Source organism: Acanthochromis polyacanthus, chromosome 10 (assembly GCF_021347895.1).
Source record: "Acanthochromis polyacanthus isolate Apoly-LR-REF ecotype Palm Island chromosome 10, KAUST_Apoly_ChrSc, whole genome shotgun sequence".
NCBI lineage: Eukaryota > Metazoa > Chordata > Actinopteri > Pomacentridae > Acanthochromis > Acanthochromis polyacanthus.
The window spans coordinates 17,556,955-17,580,235 of NC_067122.1; the positions used below are offsets into that span (position 1 = coordinate 17,556,955).

The 23,281-nt window shown below is 41.1% G+C and overlaps 1 long non-coding RNA gene across 1 annotated transcript in view; it reads right to left on the reverse strand.

Moving 5' to 3' along the window:
• LOC127535921 (uncharacterized) overlaps positions 1-12,169 on the reverse strand; it is a 36,687-nt gene extending 24,518 nt beyond the window's left edge. The window contains exon 1 of the long non-coding RNA XR_007944852.1: positions 12,047-12,169. This is a non-coding gene — a long non-coding RNA (uncharacterized LOC127535921). The remainder of the gene's footprint in view (positions 1-12,046) is intronic.
• Positions 12,170-23,281: the final 11,112 nt, after the last annotated feature.

Genomic DNA, 23,281 nt, shown 5'->3' on the forward strand with positions numbered 1-23,281 from the left:
CTCATTAAATTCAGTTAATTTGTGAGTGGTTGTAATAGTTTTGCATCTGTACAGCCCACATGCTACTGTATGCCCAATGGACCGACATATTATTCCGGAAGTACAGGACTCTACTTGAGCAATTAGATCAATGATGGCTTGAGGCACGAACATGAAACAGTGTTCTTCAGCTTCAAAGTCTTTGAAACCCAAAAATATGTGGCGCAGGTTTGTGTCTCCATCCTCTGAGGCTCTACGCCCATATTTGTAGCATTATGCAATAATTAAAAAAAAAATCTGAAATAGCATGTTTCAGTTTCAGTATGATGCCCTATTTATTATTTTTTAGTAATTGCTTGTCATGGGAAAAGGTGTTCTGAGAATGTGGTAAACTGATTTCTACAAATATACAATTACAAAGTCTAATTATATGATGATATCAAAGAGGGAAAAGTTTTGGTGTGTTGGCTTATGCAAGTCTCAGAAGAAGTAACAATTGGCGGGCTCCCTGAAAGTGAGCTTCAAAGACGAACCCTGTGAATATCAGTGCAATCCAACACTTCCATCCTTTATCACACAGATCAAAAAGGGCTTTGATCCACTGGCGGGAGCCTCTATTCTCTTTGTAAAGCCCGTCTATAATTAGTGCAGCGCAAAACCTGTAATACTGTATCTCAGATTAAAAATCACCAGTTAAGAATGTGTATAGCACTACTCTTTAAATAAATGGCAAATGCAGCTGCGTACGGCTGCAACCCCTCCCGCTGCCTGACTCAGCGAGATTTCAAGCACAAAACAAGCGGTGAGCAAGATAGATGGGGGTGGGAAAAGAGGAAATCTGCAGACCATTAGTGACCATTTTATTCTGAGGAATAAGCACAAGCTATTATTAGAACAAGACACGGGGGAAAGTAACAACAATGGCATGTCCTGCAAAACAAACACAGGTCTAAATGTGACATAACACCTTGTATAAACATAGCTTGAAATCTAGCAAAAACAGGCGATTGCATGGTGAGATGTAACGCGTGAGACGCATGACACGCATGACACCAACAAGAAGTTCTAAACAGAGAAAGGAGCAAAAACAGTGGGACATGACTAACATGACTTCTGCTGAAAAGAATATTTCTTTGGTGTTCGTAACCGGAGTGTCTAGGGAACCACTGAGTCACTCTTCCAACGAAAAAACACAGCATAAATGTTTTTGGAAATGAGTTCAAAGGAAATTCTGGAACATATGATTGAGAAATTTGGATGGCTGTAACATATTAGCATCTGAAATGAGTGTGGTTTAACACATAAAAAAATTAGGTCAAAAGAAAACGTGCCTGGTAGGTTGGCATCACGAGCATGTGGCTGTGAGAGCCATAAAGCTGCTGGTGAAGGGAAGTTGTGTAGTTTTATAAAAAAAATGTTGGTAAGGTTTTGGCAGATTTATTAAAGTGACGCGGGAAGACGATGAAAGGAAGCCATGGAGGGAGGGAGGGGCGGGAGACAGAAACAAACAGAGCGAGAGAGAGAGAGAGAGAGAGAGAGAGAGGCAGAGAGGCTGGTCTTTGCTTTTCTGCTCCACCTAGCCATCTATCTTTGGCTATGCTCACGCCCCAGCTGCTGCTGGTTCAAAGTACGGTCATTGGCAGGGAACCAGCCAAAAGGCTGCGAAAAACACCCACGCAGCCACTTCACATACAGAGGGAAGCAAAAAGAAACAGAATGTCTTTGGAACAAATGAAAGTCTCAGACTCAAGTCCAATGATAAATATTAGTTTTCAGAAGTTCGGTGACACCAAACGGCAACTTTGTCAAATTTGCATCAACCCAGCGCAACAAAAGTGAAGCAGCACATTGTCTTATGGTACAGAAGACTAGAATACTCACACACGCACACACACGCATATGCACACATGCTAATCAGAGTGGGAAGCCTGTATGCAGCATTCAGTGGTCATGATTAGATAGTTGTGCACATGTCTTGCCATTGTGATTTATTTACACAATGGTAAGCAGCAGCATGGAGGTCACTTGGCATGGTTTTCACAATGTCCCCAAAGCACCGCAGTAAAAATCTTACTTTGAATAGAAAAAAAAAACAATTCTATCCGTTTTTGTGAAAAAGCCGCCCACTAAAATTACGAAGTACGGACTTTAAATTGGTTGTTGAATCCTCTCATTCACCTCAGGTAACACGGTGGCCAAAGCCTGGGTGTCAGTGTGTACTTGAAGTGCTGTGGTATGTGATGTGGGAAAGTGAGCGTAGATGAGGGTTTGTATTGCTCTAATACTTGTGTGTGTCCCAGCGTTCTTTGGTTTTCTGGTGTGTGTGTTCTCCCATGCACGTGTCCCTGCGCACACATTGCAGGTGAGCAGACAGTCAAGTTCGTGAACCATGCAAAACCTTACACTGGTGGGTAAGACTGAGTACAACAATACAAACCCAAACATACACACAAGTCGGAAGATTTCCTTGTAAGGACTGACTTGTTCCTGGAGTGTGAACGTGTCTGTGCCAGCGTTGCTGCACCTATTGTTTGGAAATTGTCTGACAGGTCTGGGTCACGGCTGACAACGTTCTGTTTTGTTCTTCTTTGGCAATATGGCTGATTGGAGGTGTGGAAAATGAGACGTGAGGAGTGGGTGAGTGCCAGTTTTAGGGTGTGATCAGTAGATCAACACTAATGAGGGTAAATTCTGCCAAAAAGAGAGACGATCTTGGAACTCTACCAGGAGGTGAGGCCTGCTTCCTGTGGCAACCAGTTCTGATTTGTTTAATAGCTGAGTTCCAGGGAAGCAAGGCTGCGTCTGTTAATTACATCCAAACAAAACATGGTAGTGAAACTGTTTTGTCTTCTTTTGTTTAGTCGTTACTCAAGCGGAGGGTTACGGTTGATGAATTTACAAAATTAATCGTAATTTTATTGAAAACTTCTATATTTAAGGATTATATGAAGGATATAGAGAGATGTAGGATACATTCCTAGATTTATATATACTTGCTTTTGTGTGGTATTACTGCTACTGAATGACTTGTTGCTAGCAGGGATGATAATACCGCTCTCTGCCCCCTCTCATGTCACAGTATGGAGGTCAATAGTAAAACTTGCAAAGCAATACACACCTTAAGTCAACTTCTCCACATACTGCTGCATCTTTGTGATCTGATCTTTTTCTTAGGTGAGAAGATAAGCAGACTGTTTCATATTTCTGCCACTTAATCTGATCATGTTGTTGCATGAGCTCTGAGAATAATCGTGGCAAAAAAAACAAAACAGAACCGTCTCCTTCGTATCAGTGAATTTTTTGATTTTCCCAACACCTGCTTTGAACTTTTGACAAATGTAACATACCTGGGAACCAAACAAACAAGTATGCACAGTTGCAGAGGAACAGTTTAAAGGCATTATGCAGTTTGATGTGTGTAACGACCATGACAACCCTCAGTTATTAACGTCAATGAGAATTCATCAGCCTGCTTATCTGTCTGAAAATTGAACGCCCCGGGGCAAAGACACCCTCTGACAGAACTTCAAATCTTCTCTTTAATTAAGTGTGAGATCATCTCTTATCTAACTGTGATTTCAACACTATGTCCTTCTCACACTTCAGCAATTAATGATAACAGTCTCAAAAACCCATACATTTAAAAGTCATTAAAAGTCATTTCTTCTCTAAGTCAAAGAAATGTTCTTACTAAAGGGAAACAATAAGTGAGCCCTGCCCTTTCACTTCCTTGAATGGGCCAGATAACAGTTTCATTACCCAATCTGGCTTCATACATGATTTTTCAGTCTTTCTTGTCCAGAAACTGAATAAAGTGCAATGATTCAGTAGGGTAAAAATCATGCTAAACTAGTACTCTAACCAAAAGATAAGGCACGAAAGACATGAAGCAAGAACAGCGAGCAGATTGAGCATGTTGTTTATCATACCATATTCGACTAAAACACGGCTAAAAGCAGATTTTTACGAACCCATAAACATGTAAAGAGACATAAATCCTCCACAAAGCAGATCAAAACACATTTAGTGCTGTATGCTCAGCTCTTACGACCAAGTAGCCTTCATGCGAGGAAAATGCAAAGGCCTCTAACTGAGTGTGACGCACTGCATTTCCCAGCCAGGCCCTGGGAGGCTGAGCAGGTACAGTGAGCTGTATTCCTGCTCATCAGATTAGGCTGCACCATGCTGCTGCGTGCACGTAGATGTGTGCTGCGTGAGTGTGCGTGGAGCTTGTGTTTGTGTGGGCGCACTGAGCGCTTGCAGTCGTGAGCATGTGACTCAGGAAGGAGTTGTTTCCAGTGTTATGCCCAAGCCTTTTCCTGCTGATGCTGGCACATTGGAAGATGACATCTAACTTCCTGTCCTCGCGATGGGTGACGCTTCCCGGGGCAGGATGGTTACACCTGCCAGAGGTTTACCGGCAGTTTCATGGGGGTAGAAACACAGAAATAGAACCCCACCTTTTCTCACGTCTTTGCGAGGCGCTCAGGATGGAGGCAAGACATGATGCATGACGAGGAATACGTAATAAAATGAGGTAGAAGATGTGACGAAATACAAATAATTATATGTGTGTGGAAATGCTTATGAGTCTCTTAGTTCATTTGTTAAAGAGTTAAGTACAAGCACAGCCATTGGTGCTATGGTTACAGGCACTTGCAGTTGAATATTTACACTGGATTTTGCCAAATGATTGTTAAACCCACTTGTCTACAGTTTTAAAAGTGTTTTCATCATGTATGCAAGCATCCGTAGATTTCTCCCTGCACTCAGCACATGTGCCTTCCCACGCATGCTCGACTGCAGCAGGACATTCTTGAATGCCACATCAACCTGACGAGGACATTCAAGCCTTGCCTAAATAGACAGTCTCCCGCCTCTAAACCCTTATTAACTCCTACCAGCTCATGGATTAAGTCCTGCGATCCAGACAGCTAACAGCCCTGCATGTGTCTGGTAAAAGCTGCTCACCCATTCACAATGCTTCATGACTGGCTACAACTCACAGCCGTCCTCCACAACCTCCCGCTGGGGGACATTTGCAAAACAAGCGCTTAGTTTGGAGGGGACAGCGGTGGAGAGAGAGGGGAGTTAGGGGTACATTTCAAAGATTAGTGGAAGATGGTTAAGGAGGGAATAACACAACCTTGTTGACTGGGCTTATGAAAGCTGGACTGTTTGCTCAGAAGGTGAAGTTGTTTAAAAGACAGCACTGTTTTGGATATCCTTCTCGGAAACAATTTTAGACAAATAACAATTTTAAATCAGAATGCAATGCATGCTAGTAATACTGGGTGGGCAACCTGCGGGATTAATGCAAGAAATAGTGGATAAATATATAAGCCAAATGGCATATTGGTGTAACTCAGAAAGCCGTTTCTTAAGAACAGAGGCAAGGGGCAAGAGGCAATGCAGCACTGTGTACTGGGTTTCTCACATGTCCCAGAGGCATGAGGCAGTCCACATGGAGCCCTCCTGCAGTCAGTGTTCAACCTCTCTGCTCTGAGAACTGGAGATTTCACAAATGACCAAAACACTCCTGAATCAGAAATGCTGCCTAAGATTTCACTGTGGATGGAATGTTACTTGCTGATAACTAATACAAACAAAAAACCTACGTAGAAAAAGTGCATACATGACAATAACAGATTCACAGTTTTTTCTTTTTTTGCATGACTTGTGATTTTTTCGCTCAGTGTGATAGATATGATGCAAGTTGCACTGTCACTTTCCAGTTGGCAAATATTTTGCAACTTATTTCAGGGTGTGGGAAAATACATATGCCTTGCACAACTGTGTACAGAAATTCCAGTCAGCAGTTGCAGAAGGATTGCATTTGAGTGTTTTTTTTTTCTAGATGAACAAGTAAAGGTCATTAAAAAATATTTCTTTCTATAAAGGACAATGATGATATTATCTATTAAATAGGTCACTACTTGTGGCTCCATCTCAATGCCTAGCGAGACCTACTACAGAGATTTCACATATAAAGGGGAGGCTCAGCACAGTGCGTCAGGCCAAGGCTGTGAACAAAATGTTTGAAAGAAAATCATTTCCCTCCTTGGTGTGTGCCAACTGCAGCAAACGGTCAATTATGGCTATATAACGATAAATTCCATTTAGGTTGCGTGCTTTTGCGATAAGGAAAGTGATTACAAACCAAAAGCAACAGAGCAACATTCACCCATGAATGTACAGATCTGAGAAATGGTGCAATCCCATCAGTTGCAGAAGTAGCCATTTCAGACTTGCAGTCTTATCCATGCATAGCTTTGTTCAAAAATCTTTGCAATAAAACATTCAGACGATTGAAAAATATAGCGTATTTGCATTGTTTTTGATGAGATGTTACTTCATCTACTATTGACATTGCATGTCTCAAAGTTTATCTTACTCACAACACGTGTGCACAGACCTATCTGCTTTTATGAGGTTGTAAACATTACTCCAACACATCATTTTTCGCAAATTAACTACACACAGCAAGGGAACTGTTTCATAACCACATTAACGGGCCTCTCTTGCGAACAGTAGGGAGATTAGGGACTAACGTTTGCCCCCGCGTGAGATTTTGTGACCTCGCTGCCAGTTTGCTGAAGTTACATAACGTCGCCAGACAGGTGAAAAAACAAATGACCAATTACCAGTGTCTCCCTGGAGAGTGACAACACAGCCGCTGCTGTGACGGCTGCAGTCAGTCAAGATCAGCGCAGCTGCAGGTGAGAACACGGTTTGTTTGTGTATGTGGTGTGGTGTGCACTTGGGAGTTGCACATTCCATGCATGTTTTGGTGTGCGCATAATACTGAACTGTATGTTCAGCTTGCATGGTCTTAGAAGATGCCACCGCTGTAACCCGGGGGCCAAGAGAAGTCAAAAGTGATACATAGCTTAAATTACATAATCGGATATCCAGGTACTGTCTAAGGAAGCTTTAAAAGCTAAACTGAAAAAGCACAAATTACTGTAACACACAGAGAAGTCCAAATAAAACTAATGATGTAGTCTGTGTTTACTTTTTGGGGCAGAGAGAGTTCCGTTCTTATTATTTTTAATACTACAAACCTCAGAAGAGGAAGAACAGATCTTCAATGTTCCTATTTGTGTGTTTATATCTGTGCTTCATGTGCTTCATCTGCCATTCTAACTGCGACCACAGTAGGGCTGAGCAGAGAGCCAACGCCCAGCTCAGGTAGCAATAATCCTGAGGTGATGACATTTCAGTCTGGGCTCACAGGTATGTCAGTGGAGCATTGCTTCTGCACAGGTCTGAGCTGGAATGGGTTCATGCAATATAACAATGACACATACGGATGGCTTCGTGTTGACAAAAGCTTTTTAGTGACATGACCATTTTGCATATGCGCTGTTGTCTATTAGTACATTTGCAGGAGCGTGGACTGTGTGAAATGTTAACTCTGCTGTAGCTTTACAGCCCAGCCTACTTCTGTAAAACATCTCTGCAAACAGGTCCCTACCCTTGACACAGAGTACATACTTTGTCATTTTGCGGTCGACTGTAATATGAATTCAATTAAAAAAGAAGGATAAAAAAGAAAAAAAACAACTTTCCGTGCTGCCTTGTAATTTAATTTCAATAATTTGTGTGCTATGAAGGATATGCTTTTATATATTTTCTCAGTAATGTAATCCAACATATCAGCCAACTTCTTTATAACAAAATGTTGCCAGTATTCCTGTAATAAAATAAAAGACACCCTTTATATTAAAATCAAACCTTTTCATGTCAAGCCTGTACTGTTTTATAATGTACTAACACGAAGTGTGCTTTTTGAACTGCATGCCAGCTGCATCACTCCTTGACAAATTACACCCTTCCACTACTCCAACGGCTGCTCTGGCACAAAGACAGTGGTTAAACAAAGTTATACAACAGCAGACAGCTACAGCTTCTTTTTGCAGAAGTCTAAATTGGGCTTTTAGTAGTAGCATAGTGAAGGGAAGAGGTCTTCCACTCCCTGCAATCTGCAGAGAAAAGAAAAATCAAAGAAGGAAAGGTTTTGATTTGAGGAGTTTGCTTTGAGTTGTCTTTGGTCAAGAGGTTAATGTGTGTTTTTGTCCACAATTTTCAAGGCACAATGCAATGCTGTCTGCACTAGTAGGTATAGAAATACACATACACATATACTTACACATAATTTTGCACATGCGACACACAGTGTACAAGGACAGAGACACATACAAATACTTTTACATAATCACAGGAGTCGAAGCAGACATTCACACTCACACTCATACAAGCATGCAGACATACGTACAGTACTGAATTCCTTCTCATGTTAATGCCTCCTCTTACAAAATGACTCTTTTTTCCCCCCAGAAGAGTAACAAGAAAAAACCCCAGCACACTCCTATAGGTTTGACTTTTTGTTCTTAACAAAACAACTATGTGATAAAAAAAGAAGAAAAAAAAAACTGAGTGCTTCACAGAATGCTACACATAAAATAATTTGTACTGCAATTTTCACAGCAAATGTTTTTTTCATAAAATATTTATTTTCTTCAGCTACTCTAAATGCACACATCTCTCTCTTAGTTTTAACTTTTTAATAAATAGTTTATGAAGGTCAGAGAAAAAATAAAAAAATGAAAACAAACTTCCTTCTTGAGTTGTTACAATAACATGATCTTTCTTCTACTTGCAAAATCCCAAGCAAAGCGCATACTCGACCTGTTGTTCTGTTGCAGCACAGGCGTGCTGTGAACACAAGAATAACTCCAACAACTCTTATACCTCTGTGAAATGCAGAAGTGAACCATGTGACAGTGAGGTGACATCTAAAGATGTTTTCCCATCACGCCCTGCAGATGTGATGCGCAGTGTTGAGGCACTGAGGTAACTTTTGTGCGACCACAAACTTCCCCTATCAATGACAGCAATCAAGAACAGTGGCGAAACAACACCAGCCAAAGGACCCAGCCTTAGGGTGGCTCTGCTTCCTGTGAAGAAAATATCTCTAGTGGCAATTTTTGAGCTACGTGATGAACCACACTTAAAAAGATAATATAGACGCAGGGTTGGACTTTCACTTTTTATGGCATAAAATGAACTTTTAAAACTTATTTTGGTTGATTTAAAAAGCAATGTATTTTGCTTATTAGCGGTCTTGTATTTTTCTGTAACCAAAACGTCATTATTTTGAGCTATTTAAAGGCAAAAGCCAATGCTTATCTCAAATTGCACTTGGCAGAGGATGTCCAAACTCACTCCCAACTCATTACTGCTTAGTCAGGAGTCTAGCATCCCATTTGACTGCACTGAGTACCCTTTAGCATCCTTTTTTAATGCACACGGACATTTCATAGACATTTCAAGTACATGAATGTCAGAAATTGACTCCAGGAGTCCATCGCTGAATGTTCTTTTCCTGTGTGGTCACTGAGGCTCCTTCGCAGGTAACAAGATAGCTGTCTTATAGCATGTGGTGAAGGTTGTGACATGGTATATCCTCACTGAAATCATGACATTTTACCAGTGTTAAATGAGTGGTTTTGGTGCTTAAATGTAGCCTAACAGCAAGTGAAAAGGACACTTCAGTCATAAAATAAATCAAAACCCGATGAAAAACCTTGTCTCTTGTGAAAAAGTACTGCACCAGTTCACCTTCCAGTGTCCTGATGACGCTCTTTAAAACTGGAACAATTCATGTGTTTTTGAATCATGCACAGCCTACATTTGATGTCGTACATTTGCCCTGTGACCTTTATAAGCACTGCACATGAAAAACATCTCTGCAAAGCCGCAAACAGCTTCATGGTCTGTCCTGTTCAAACAAGTCTGCAACTTCTCATCCTTCCCCACTCCAACCCTAAAAAAGATATTCACTCAGTAACTGGAAGTATTTGCGATGTGTTAATAATCACATGACATCTCGAGCAGACGGTGAAAGTGAAACTGAATCCATGGGGTTTTCCAGCAGCAGTTCCCAGTACACTTCGCTAAGCCCTTTCGGTGTGTAAACTTATTTCGGGGAAAAGGGTTGGCCTCGTAGTACTCTTTACAGCTTTAACAAAACCTGTTTCCTTCAAGCAGTTTGGCACCATCAAAATCCAAGCAGGGGCTTATTGGTCTGCCAAGGAGAGGAGTCTCATATGGGAACACTAAAAGCCAAACAAATTAAAAGAGATTGGGTGAGATTAATGTCCCAAAAAAGCAGCTTTATATGGGAACTGTAAAATCATGGCCGGGCAGGGTTTGTTTGTGTGCAAGTTCAAGAGCTCCTGACAGCTGGTGGTAAGTTGTTTTGAAGATGCTGGCCAAGTTGCTACATGACCTGTAACATTATTGACAACGTGGAAACAGGGAAAATGTGAGCCCACCCACACACATTTAGTAACAAAACAGAAGCACACATTCTCACCTTTAAGCACCCATATGTTTACATATATGTGTTTGTTGCCTGTACATCTGTAACTGCCTTAATTCCCCCAGAACTCCATGGTGCAGTTTTCCAGATATTGGCCAACAAAAAGTTTAATGGTCAGCTTGACCTCCACAAGTCTGTCAGAGACATAAAGCAGATGCAGGAACCTGGCTCACACCGCACTTGTCAGGATACGGGGAAAAAAGAAGGCCACGGTAACTGCATGCTGGCACAACTCAGTTTGGCTGCTCCACTAAAGTTACCAAAATGTCACAGCTTTTCAAACACCGCATTCAGTTCATCAACAAACCCACAGATGTTTTTCCAACCTTTATACCTCCAGGAAAAATTCATCCAGGATGCATTTTCTTGCCAGTAACACCTCGCTTCACATTCATTCATTTTCACACATTCACACTTGTACAATGACCAAACTTCTGCTGCTGGACCCAGGTGTCAAACATATTTGTCATTGGCATTGGTGGAAGTGTTTTATATTTTTTTTGTTTTGGTGGTCCCAAGAAGCCAATTCTAACACACGTAGGCACATATTGTGGGTGAACGGGAACATTTTAATATGCTGCTTTAACATACTGTGCAAATCTATACAGTTTAATGGAAAATCTCCCACATGGGAGGCAAAAAGCCACCTCTAAACTGATGCAACATCATCAGAGGAACACAGGTAGCACACAAAGAATTAGTGGGCCCTCTAGAGGCCTGAGATTCCAACACTGAACAAAAAAAAGCAGCCAAACTTCAACATGCTCCAGCAGAGAAGCTGTGAGTAACAATGACTGATCAAGGCCTCATTGTTTAACATGTAACCTTCAGTCTTGAAAGCACTGCTAGTTTTCTGTCCTTAAGATCTGGCATCGTCATGACCAGAATGAGAAGCAGCCAAACGTTGAACCATCACAACCTGAATTGAGAGCTACTGCTTAAACTTCGCTTTCTCAAAGTAATTACTCCAGCAAGAACTCTGATGAGTCCTGTATTGTGGTTGTATAGCCTGTGTAATAGCACATCGGTTACACTTGTTAAATAATCATTAAAGTCAATTCCTGCAGGCTCAGATGTTCTCTTCTGCAGAGCAATGAGTGAGGAATCTTGTACCAGTGAGCCCCCTACAGGTAGATATTTTAATTGCACTCTTGTTCTTTCTAAGAGATTTGTATCTGTTAGAGGCAACATGCCAGAGCTCCCAAATGGCTTATGAAACAAAACTCTAGACACATTAAATGCATTCCTCTTAGAGTAAGTACCTGAGTGTGTAAATATATGCTGGATCAGTTTCCTTATTATTATTATCCTTCAATACCTTTTGTGGCACTTTATTCTCAGGTTTGATAAAACGTGAGTTTCTTCTTTCTTGAATGTCTTTCCATTATCAGCTAGTTCTGGGCATTTCTTGGTCTATGCGGCAATAAAGCGTTTTTTTTTTTTCATCTAAAGAGTTACACAAAAACACGAAGCAGTGCTACTTGTCAACACATTCAATTATTGCAGCTATAAAGCAATTTTCTAACAATGTGCAATGCAACATTCACTTTCAGTGCTCTTGTTTTCTGCGCTGCAGATCAAGCTGCTTCTGCTTGCACTTAAAGTCCCGACTGTATGACATGATATATTATTTTATGTCTTCTTTTTCACACATCACATGCACGTTCTTTTTAAACTCACGCCTGTAAATCCTGCTGAGTAGGAAACCAGCATGACCTCGCCTGTCCGTAGTACACTGCGTCTCCTTTTCACGGCTTGGCACGACGCCCAGACGGCTGCTGCTTGCGTGCCACCACTGTTTGGGTAGATTTGCATCTGGACTCTAGAGACAACTGGGATGATTCAACGGTCATTGTGTATGTGTATGTGTGTGTGTGTGTGTGTGTCCTCAGATGAGTGTGCTGTCTCACTGAAGTGTTCCCTCTGCCTTACTCTCACTTCTTAGTGGAACGGTTTTCTCCAAAAAGAAATAAACAAGCACAATGAAGTAAAAATAAATAAATCAGTAAAATCAAGGGGAAAAGAATTACCATTAACCACTGATTGAGCTTTAAAACAGATGTGTGGTGCCCTTAGTGCAAGCAAAGTTGCACAGACACAGTAAAGTAAGAAAAAAAGTGAACACAGGATGGCTGTGTGATATAAATGGAGTGGACATCCGGACTACAAGAGCAACAAAAAGAAAAAAAAGACCTAAATGCTTTAAAAAAAAAAACCTTTAAGGGAGACAAGCTGCCCGCTTTGCCAGACACTTGGGAAGTGCATTCATGACAAATACATATAACTTATTATGTGAAAGTCCACCAGGGACCACACCACGAACACCTGCGAAAACACTCCCATTCATCACGAGGGCAAATGCATGTCAGGAGCTTTTATGTAAAGTACAGTATATACAGCGCCAGTGGATGAATGGAGAGGCTGGCAGCGGTAGAACGTGTTATTGTCCCGAAAGGAGGTTTGAGTCATTGTGACCTCATTTTACTTTTAGTTTCATAAAACACATAATTACATTTAAACTTCCATGAAATGCCCTACAAGTTCTAGATGGAATAAAGTGTCCCATGTTACAGGCAAGAAATTTTACAGCCTTGTTAATGCAGTTTCCATAATTTAGTTAGTGGTAAAATTTTTGTGAACTTTTGAGAGAAATACTTCTCACTGTAACAGTTAGACAGATAGAAGGTCTAAATATTAACTAAGGTCTTTCTTTATAAATATTTTATTTGGCTTCCTCATTACATGGCAGAGGACAGTGGGAGAGCTGCACGGAGGGCAAAATCTGCAGAGTTCATATTGTAATTATTTGCTGTTTTTCATGAACAGCGTTCAATTATTGATATTCTGAAGGTATATCAGTGCGCTGGTCTCTAGTATCCGTCTCCTTTACCCTGTGACCTTGTATTTCAGGACAACACTTGTTCGCAGGCCATTAAAGCAAACAACACAAGCAGAGCAGAACCATACTGAGAAAACATTGTTGACTCTAAAACTTAATGCTTGATTTATTAAAATCTGTCAGTACGTGTCTCTACTGGGTAAATTGCAATCAAGTTTGAAACACAACAACCTCAATGTGAAAAACACAGCCTTGATATTATACTCAAAAACAATATGTGCAACCAAACAAGCAAAGAGTACACACAAATGAGGGGTTTCTTCTGAGCAGGCCCTCTAACAGGACGGTCTTTGCAGTCAATGCCAAATTGCCTACATCCTTAGATGAAAAAAATCGATCTGTAAAACATGTAATTTAGTCTACTTCCCTTTAAAACTACATCAGCAACTTGTTGCAGCTACAGTTAATTTCATATTTGGAAAAAAATCTAATCAGCTGTAGAATTTACAGTTGAGCTTCACAAGTTGGTAAAGAAGCAGACATAGACTGACCACTACACAGCATCTATTAACCTTGAACTACCTCTCTGAAGGTCCTGCTGGCATTTCATTGTACTAGTTGGTCAATTCAAAAATTAAGTTATACTGTGACTCTTTTGAAGAAAACTTGTGAAAAATTTTCATTAGAAGTTCTGTCTCTTATCAGAGGAAGTATGTTCATATAACCTGTACTAACTGTATTAACTAAAGTTTAGAAAATATGAGGCATTCACCATAAAAATCTTTTCAGCTTAGATTCCTTTCGCTGTCAACAGATACACGACAGCCTATTACAAATGATGTCTTTCTGTAAGTGAAGGCTGGTGTGTATGTGTGTAGGTGGCTTTCAGCCACTTCCTTTTGTAAAAACCAACCAAGGACAGCATGTTCTGAATATGACTGCTTTCACTTTACAGAGCAGCCACAGAAAGGTTGATGACGAACGTACAAGAGACATGTTTTGTGTAAGAGAGAGACAGAAGCATGTGCCTTCAATACTCAGCCTCAAGGTGATCCAAAACAATTGCACAGCAACCTCCATTTACTGAAGCCGATGTGTTTATGTAATTGTATTGGTTTGTGGTCTACTAAGATGTGTGCAGAACGAAAAACGTCAGCACGGAAACACGTGTCTGGGTATTGGCAAAAACACAAGGACTTAACTGTCTAATGTTGTTTGTCAGCTGGCTTTGTTAACATAGACTAGTTAATTTCACAACATTTTATCCTGCTGCTCATTTCCCTGTATGTCTAATCTGCATGGCCACCACAAGGGTGGCAAGCACAATGTGCTTCATCCAACGGTTTGTGAAAGATTAGTGATAGAGTGAACAAAGGCTGCTGTTTTGGCTGACTGGCAAGGCTTTTCATGGGTTTAGTGGTGGCTGTTCTGTACATTTTGTGCAGCTGTGGGATATGTCTACTGACAGTGTTGGCTGCCTTATTGGTAGGTATCATAGAACCCCTTTTTGGTGCTGCACAGACATACTGCTGGAGATTTGCTAAGCCTAAATATCGTCCCGAGAGACGACTTTTGCCAAATGGGCTTTTTGCTGAAAGCTTCATCTTTGTGACCATTTGCTGCTGTGGAATGAGACATGACCCACCATTGCTTGATTCTGAAACAAAGCATTTTCTGGACAAAGGAAACCTTTAAAATTCCCTGTTATCAGCTACATCAAAGGTGCTTCTCTTAGTCTGTCTCTCCTTGATGAAAAACTGGTTAGGCTGAGATAGTTGGGATTCTGGTTACTCATGCATCAAGCTTAAAGCAGGAACAGAACATTTACAATATGAATGAATAACACTGAATTAATTCAACCATGCGGTGCCTTGTACAAACAGTTGGAGTTATGGATCGCTTATTTCCCTGAGAGTAAACTTCTTGACATTTTGTTTTACTTTTACAGTTATGTAATAGCAAAACAACCAGATGCAAATTTTGAACATCGGTCACTTCTGACTGAGTTTTATGATCTTCACTTGCGGGACACAAACCTGCAGGGCAAAACGAAAAGCACTACTGGGTGATAGTTTAAACAGCATGTTCGCATCACCCCAGCTCCTCCTCACGTAGACACCCACATGATCCAGCTCTTGTGGTATCGCTGTTTGATCAGCAACACTGATAAAGATGCAGACACACACAACAAAAACCTTTTACATAACACAATCCCCTTACTGGTGAACTTTTAGAAAACTTTCACTCCGTGTGCTTGCACTGCACCAATCTATACAATAAAGTCAAAGTGTATCTTCAACTGATGGGTGCACAGTAGTGTGCAGTGCATGTGTGAATGTTTGTGCATGTTAGCATACAGCAGTGTTCTCTTTTATCCTCACTACAGACACATTAGCCCACAAGCATGAGTGTTCTCACACGCACACATACAGTACACTAGACACAGATACAAGCAAGTTCTGTTGAATTATCATGGACCAGTGGAAAAATAAAGATGTTCAGATTCTATACGTGAGGAAAAATATATGGAATCCTGTTTAAATGCATTCAACAAGTTGCCATGGTAAAGTATTTGCTCTATATTGTACAAGTAAATAGGTCATATAGAACAACAGAATACATCCCAATGCATTCTTGCTGGATTTGAGTTTTTCTTTCTCATAGGTTCATTGAGTGCTCAATCTTTAATTCCTCAGCAAAAGTGAACACATCAGTTCCACTGTTTACATGAAAAAGGACATTCCATTCACAAGCTTTGCACATGAATGTGAAATATGTTCTCTTTCTTTGGCTTCAGCAGCTTTCAAGCGACTGTAGACGGTTGACCTCGTGAAAAAATGGGGAACGATGGCTGAGACTAGAACAAAATGTTCTAGACGCTCAGTTGAAACTAGGTCAGGAAGTTCGGAGGGAAAGCATGTGCCTCCTCCTACTGGTTGTTAGATGTATTGCGAGTGGCCACAATGGATTTAAAATGGTTCGGTGGATGAACTTAAGTGTGATTTTTTTAAAGCTGATTTTTCTGATGCAGATTGTGTTTTAAACCATTCTGCTAACCAAATACATCCTTAAACTGTTCGAATTTACATATCTGCCTCATTAATTAAAGTTTGAAGTAAAAAGAAACCAATAAGAAGCTGATTTGAGTTTAGCTATATTTGTTTGTATCCTGGTTGGTTTATTACTATGAAGAGTTAAATATGTTTAAAAAAAACAACTGAGAAACTGGGCTGCTGTATAATTTTACTGAAATTTTTACAGCTAAGTCCATAATTTATGGCACGTGTAGCATTTTTCCAGGATGCTACCCTGCAATTTAATCGGAATTCTATTTTTAAACTGAATGAAATAACAAATCAATCAAAATGCATGTAATGTTGTGAATAATGAACCAAATAAACCAAACCTTCTCCTTACACATCGTGGCTATCGGAGAATTATTACATTGCACTCATACAGCCATATTCCCCAGATAAATATTTCCACAGGCTGTTCCTTCATGTCCAAGCACGCACACAAGAAATAGCTCTAAAAGATATTGGCAGGTAATAAAATATCACTATATTCTGTAAATAAAACCTGTGGCGTTGTGGTGGTGAGCGTAAAGAAAGGCTGAGAAATGGTCCTGCCTAAAATCTCAGCAGGCTGTTTCAGCCGTGCCTTCAAGGTGTAGATATTTGATGGTACAGGCATCAGAGTGGTCAGGCCAGAAGGGCGCTTGGTATGCTACTGCTGCTTTACTCCATCCACTTATGGGTTTGACACGTTGTTAGATTCCCATCTACACATCAGCGCTGTGCCGAAGCTCGCCGGAGTCATACTTTTGCTGTTGACCTGTATCATCAGTGACGTCTTGTTTGATTTCTTCGTTGTGTGGATGTGTATTGCTTTAAATTCTAAAAAAAAAAAAAAAAAAAAAAAGGGGGCCAGAATCCCTGTAGAGTGGCTCCATCTGAGAGGCAGCAACTGACATGTCTAGTAAGAGCTATTATACCATATTTAAGCTCCCTTAGATCACTTAGCTTGCTCATTTTGCGATCAAAGCCATCAGCCATTGCACCATTGGACCCTGGTGGCGTACGTGCAGGCTGGATTCGACTGAAACACAACAATATAAACGCTGCAGAACATGTTATCTTCCTTGCACCAGATGTGGGTAGAAACCATGTCCGTTGAAGTAGGGGGAGGCCAGTGTGTGTATGTGGGCCTGCCTTATTGTGCTATCTTACTGATGATGACATATTTATCTCTGATTAGAGAGGCCTTTAACATAGTGATAAACATTTCTGGGAGAAAGCTCCTACTTACTGGACGTGACAAAATGCGGTCACAATGCACGTGCGGGTCATGATTAGTGTGGTTATTGATCACTTATCCCGATGAGAGAGAGAAGTTACAGCAGATTCAGTGGGTTTGCTGAGTCATTATCGTGCCGTGGGAGCTTATTTGGACTCGATTTAAGGTCAGATGAAAAACAGACAACTCGATACACGCATCCGAGCAAATCTGACAAATGAAACACTTTCACGTTTAACCTCAGAATGAGCTGCCATGCTTTACCTTGCTGTACATTACAAATCAGATCGTGAAAATAATAGTTGCACATTGACTGGCATAGAAAACGTGTGGCCCACTATATCTGCAATACTGGAAAACTCAGAATGCTTTGCAGTGGAGATGATGGCACCTCTTACCCAAACAACCTGTTGTATTTCTCCGGTGATCATTATCCGCTAAAACAAGGTGCTCTGCAGGAAATTTTTCATCAGGCGAAGAGACAACAAGAGGAGAAACTGACAGCGGAAAGAATCTATTGCAGAGGCAGGGATACACGGGGAAGTGAGATTAAACTGTCCCCGCTCTTCATCCAGACACTTTGTAGCCCTGACCTGCACACAAACCAGACGCGCAGTTTTAGAGAGAGGTTAACAAGGGGAGTAATTAAGGAATAAAGTGATCTGCCTGCGCTTTCTTTCTCCCTTTCTCCCACTGACTTTTCCCTCCACGGCCGCTCCTCCATCAACTCTACTTCCCCTCTCCCAAAGCCCTTTGTTAGCTCTGTGCTCTGCTCTAATCTGGGAATCCGTTTCCTCCTAATTTGGGGACTCATTACGGAAGTGATTATCTCCCTGCACACTATGCGAATTTAGAGGAAAGACAATAAAGGTGTAGGTCGCGGAGTTATCTGAGTGCGTAGCTTATAGCTTAAAAAAATGTATATTTCAGTGATTTCCTGCTCAGCATTGTACAGAGATTATCAGTGAATACGACAGATATGGTAATATAAGAGTAATTGGGCCTCATAGAGTCACTTTCTCTGGCCTGCTTGGTGATCATCCCTCTTGCTGGTTCAATGTGAAAGGATTTGCTGTATAAACAATGAGAAAAGGAGCATGACTTAACTCATGATTCCACATGACTGGCTTATGTAGATCATATAGATTATATTCCTGCATGAGTGAGGACCAAAGGCCATGATTCAATTTTATTAACACTTTTAGGGCAGTAGAACAAGTTACAGCTAATAATGAAATTACACTGACAATGTCAAAATGATAAAAATGAATCTTCTCTATTATGTACTACAGAGATGAAATAAATTAGTTTAGAACCGATTCTTGATTGGCTTAAATTTGTGTAAGTGGGTAGAATTGTATTCAATCTAGAAAAATCATTTTTGTTCTGATTAAATAAAGGAAGAAAATGCTATTATCTCTTGTTGTTTAGCGCACATTAACAAGATGATGAGATGCAGTGCAAGAGAGAGCTGTTTAAAAGACGTTCACAGATGGCAATACTTCATTTTGAAGACAGTAAAAAAAAGAGAGAAATCCATGCGGAGATCAACGAGTTGTGGTCAAACCTGCTCTCTCCCAGTAGGATTTAACATGTTTGTCTATGTTACTACTGTGGTGAACACATTTTAAGGCAAACAAGTGAGGTATAGACTTAAGAGCATGTATGAATATGAACACTTAGTGATCGTCAAAGACTAGACTTCCCTCAGCCCAGATGGATGCAGGACTTGGCACCAGACCGCCTGATTGCCAAAGAGATTACGGGGAGACCTAAAGTGAACGAGCTGCAGCAACGAGTGTTTTATCATACTCTTGATGCAGTGATGTGACACGAGACGCTGTATTTCATTTCGCCACATGGTGGCACTAGAAAGCAGTGCTTATGCTTGTGTTTGTGATTTCATTCCTCCACTCATCAGGAGCCATGTTCACCTCCAGGAAAACCAAACAGAAATAGGCTCACTTTGTGTCGGGCGCCGATCTGCTGCAATTGCTTGAGCTGAGCAGTATGAATGGGCACTAATTCAAAGAGCACTGTGAAAAAAAAACAGCTCAGAAGAAAAGGACTATTAAAGCACTGATTTTGGAATAACTGCTGCTTCTACACCCATTAAGTATTGAAAAGTATTGGAATTCAAATGAATTTTCTATTCACAAAAATGAGAATTTGGCCTTACTTTCAAGGAACTGTGTTTCTAGAAATACAAAATCTATTGTATTTCAACTTGAAGATAAAAACAATTCATTTGAATTATATTTAACATAATGGCTCCTGTTTTATTAGCTAAAATTACTTTAAAGGATTTTAAAAAACGCATCTGACCTTGATTACACTGTGTATACTTCATGATTCTAAACTATACATCCAGTACTGTGACGATGACAGCCATCAACATTCTGGATATAATTGAGAAAGGGGAGCAGTGTTAATTCTACATGCGGCCTCTGTGTGCGGCTGCCTGAGCAGTGATTGAACTAAATTTTCAGCTCCATTATTGTTGAGGCAGTTCATTATCTTGCTACTGATGGCAAACACTCATGAGCGTGGGAGGATATTGTGTCAGAGTCTTGTAAGAAGCAGTCCACTGCTTACAATGAATTCAACTAATTAATCAAATGCTCCATTAAAAAGATGTTGGTGCTCTCAGTACAACCTGAATTAAACTGTGCGGAACTGTTCATGCCCAAAGGCTTTAAGGGCAACTTTTTTTTTTCTTTTAGTAATCAAACATCTATTTGTGATAACAGACTTTTTCATTCCTGCACACTCAGGAATTCCATCCTTTGGCACTCTCTGTCTGCAAGCTCGACATAAGGCAGCAATCAATTGCTAATTCACACACAAGTGGACAGGAGTCTTCAGTCAGGCCAGCAACTCAAAGGCACTAATTCAACAACTGCTCAGCCTATTTGTATCCCAAGCGGCTGTTTGTAAAGATCCACGGTGACCACACAAATACTGGGCAACGTGATTAATGTCCCCCACACACGGCACCAGAGTCGCGGATAAAGAGACGAGGATCAATAGCAACTTTACAGATAGGGCCCGCCAAATAAAGATGACATTTGCTCTCTTCAAGAGATCTTTTAATTTGTCATGGTAAGTGAAAAAAAATATTTTATTCTCGACTATGGCACACCTTCAAAAGGTCACATATGGGGCGAGTAAAAGCAAGCGAAAGAGAAAAATAGAAAGCAAAACAGAAAGAATGCAATTCAGAAAGAAAAAACAATATGAGAAAAAGATGGACAGGCAGTAGTAAGGAAGAAAGGATGGAAAAGAGGACAAAACATTAAAATGTCGCTTTGCATTCAATACATTTTTAGACTGCCCATTGTTTTACCGCTGTCGCTCTCTCACACACACACAGACCCACATAGACACTCTTTATTCTGTATTTAGAGGAAAGCCTTGGTGTTTGAACAGCTTTGGTATCAAGTTTGAGCAGAATAAAAGCGCAGACCTCCCTTTGAGGCAGTACATGTCATACAGGGAACATTGAGCCATCAAGCCAGGCGGCCAGAAGCATTGTCGAGAAATTTCACATGGGGGCTTGTGATTTGGCCTTGGTTTAACAAGGGAAAAAAGGGACGGAAGGATAGGATGGAACATTCAGAATTTCAAAGCTCTAGAAAGAGAAAATAAAAAGATTTCCGAGGGAGGTTGCTCTCTTCATCTGTAAACAATTTGTAGTTTATACAGAAGATAATGCCCACTTCCCCATTTCCTCTTTGTCATCCCATCCCATCCCATTTCATCCCGCTTTTGCTACCATCCAGCCGTCCTATCTCTGGACCCTTTCACCCTCCCTTCTGTTATCAAAAGCTTTGTGATCTGGGCGCAGTGTGGGAGCCTCCCCATGCCAGCATGCTGTGATTTGAGCAGCTTGCTGCCGAGGACGTGCTTGTCGGAGGCCGGATCAATAGGCAAGGATTCCACACACAAAGCTGAGGTGACAGGCAGAGACTGTGAGAAAGGGGAGCGTGACCTTTGGAGAATACAATTTAAAACATCTCTGCGACTCCGGCTAAGTTAACTCTGGCACCATGCTGCGCCTGCACTTGCAGATCGTTTATTTTCCTGGACAGTACCAATTGAGGGAGTGGAGGGGAAGAAGGGCTGGGATTGGGGATGGAGGTGAGAATAGCAGCGAGTTGGGGTGGTGGTGGGAGGGGATGCGGGGAAGAGCACCAATTTCAGCATGTTGTGCCAGCGAATTTACTTGTTTTTTTTCTCCCCCCCATCTTTTCACTCTCCAGATCTCTCTCTCTCTCTCTCCGCTTGTACTCGTCGTGTTTTATCAGTCATCCTGTAAAGGTTGTTTAAGGAGGCGGCTTGGATTTCAGGGCTCACACATGGTCTGAACACACATTCTGCACTGAGGGGTTCCCCGAAGCTCATTTACATCCCACACACCAAAGACACGGTCCGAGTCCGTACATTTACAATGCAGCTCTGACAGAAAATCTATACTTATGTGCCTTACTGATTTAGTTTCTCCTTTCTTTCTTTTCCTCTCTAACCCTCACATTTGTGCACCATTCCGTCCTTTTTCCTAACTCTCTCTCTCTGCTGCACACCAGTGGGGATTGCAATCACCTCTTGCCGAGAATTAAAGTGCACCTTGAAGTCCAACCAGCTAAGACCATCAGTCAATGAACTAATAATTTAAATGCAAGTAATGTATGTGTTCGTGCAGTTTCAAGCTTTTCATGGTGTTTGGATGGAGCGGCCGACAGACCTGTGCAGCTGTGATCGCTGTTTTTCTCTCAGAAGCAGATGCTCTTCCTGTTTCCAGACAGCAGGGGGCAGTGTTAAATGAGGTATCTCTTTCAGTGGTGACTTTTTGTCCTCTCAGACTGATGGGGCTGCAGCAGTCTTGTCTGGAGGAAGAAAGGGAGAGAAAGGGGATAGAGAGTGAGGAAAAAAGAGAGAGAGGGAGAGACATGGGACGAGAGTGAGAGAGAGAGGGAGAGGGAAAAAGAAGATTGGGGGGGCTACTGCATTGCACAACACAGCAGTGTATCAAGAGGGGGACTGAAAGGATGCTGGTGGATTTACGTTTGCAGCCTTCTTCCCTTGTTTTACATCTCAATTGTGTTTGGACAAGCCCCACTCTACATGTGTAATTACCACTGACACTGTTACTTTTTCCAGACACAAGTTCAGGCCTCGCTTGGGTGATTAGTATGCTTTGTGTCTCCGGGGCACTCGTAAATACAAAAACCCAGGGCCCTCAGTGTGTTAGCCATATATTTGTTTTGTTTCACTTTTACTCTCTGTCCCCATTAGAGTGAACTTACTCTTATTAATAGCTCTCAAGGACAAAAGGGGATTCATACGCAAGTCTTATTTTCTTTCTCGTGAAATTGCCAAGTGGTGAGCATATCATTAGATTTATGAATAATTCTGGGGGATTTGCCGTCTACATTTCCTGGTTCCGGCATTTTGGATTGAAAATAACACCCTATCATTGTAATCACAAATCATTTGATCTTCCTTTCAGCTGGGACAAAAGGGAAATGATAACAGCCATATTCCCTCCAACAGAAGGGGTTTACACTAATGTGTATAACAAACCATTCATGGCAAAGATTACATCTTCTAGGAAAATTAACATTCATTGCCATGCCGTTGAAGATTAAATCAATTTCTCTGCTTCCGTCACATCATGTTATCAGCCTTGAGATGGTAAACAGACAGTAAGTGCCATCTTCCTCGTGTTCTAGAGGCATCCTAACACACATCGTAATGGGCCTAGTCTACGTGATAACGTT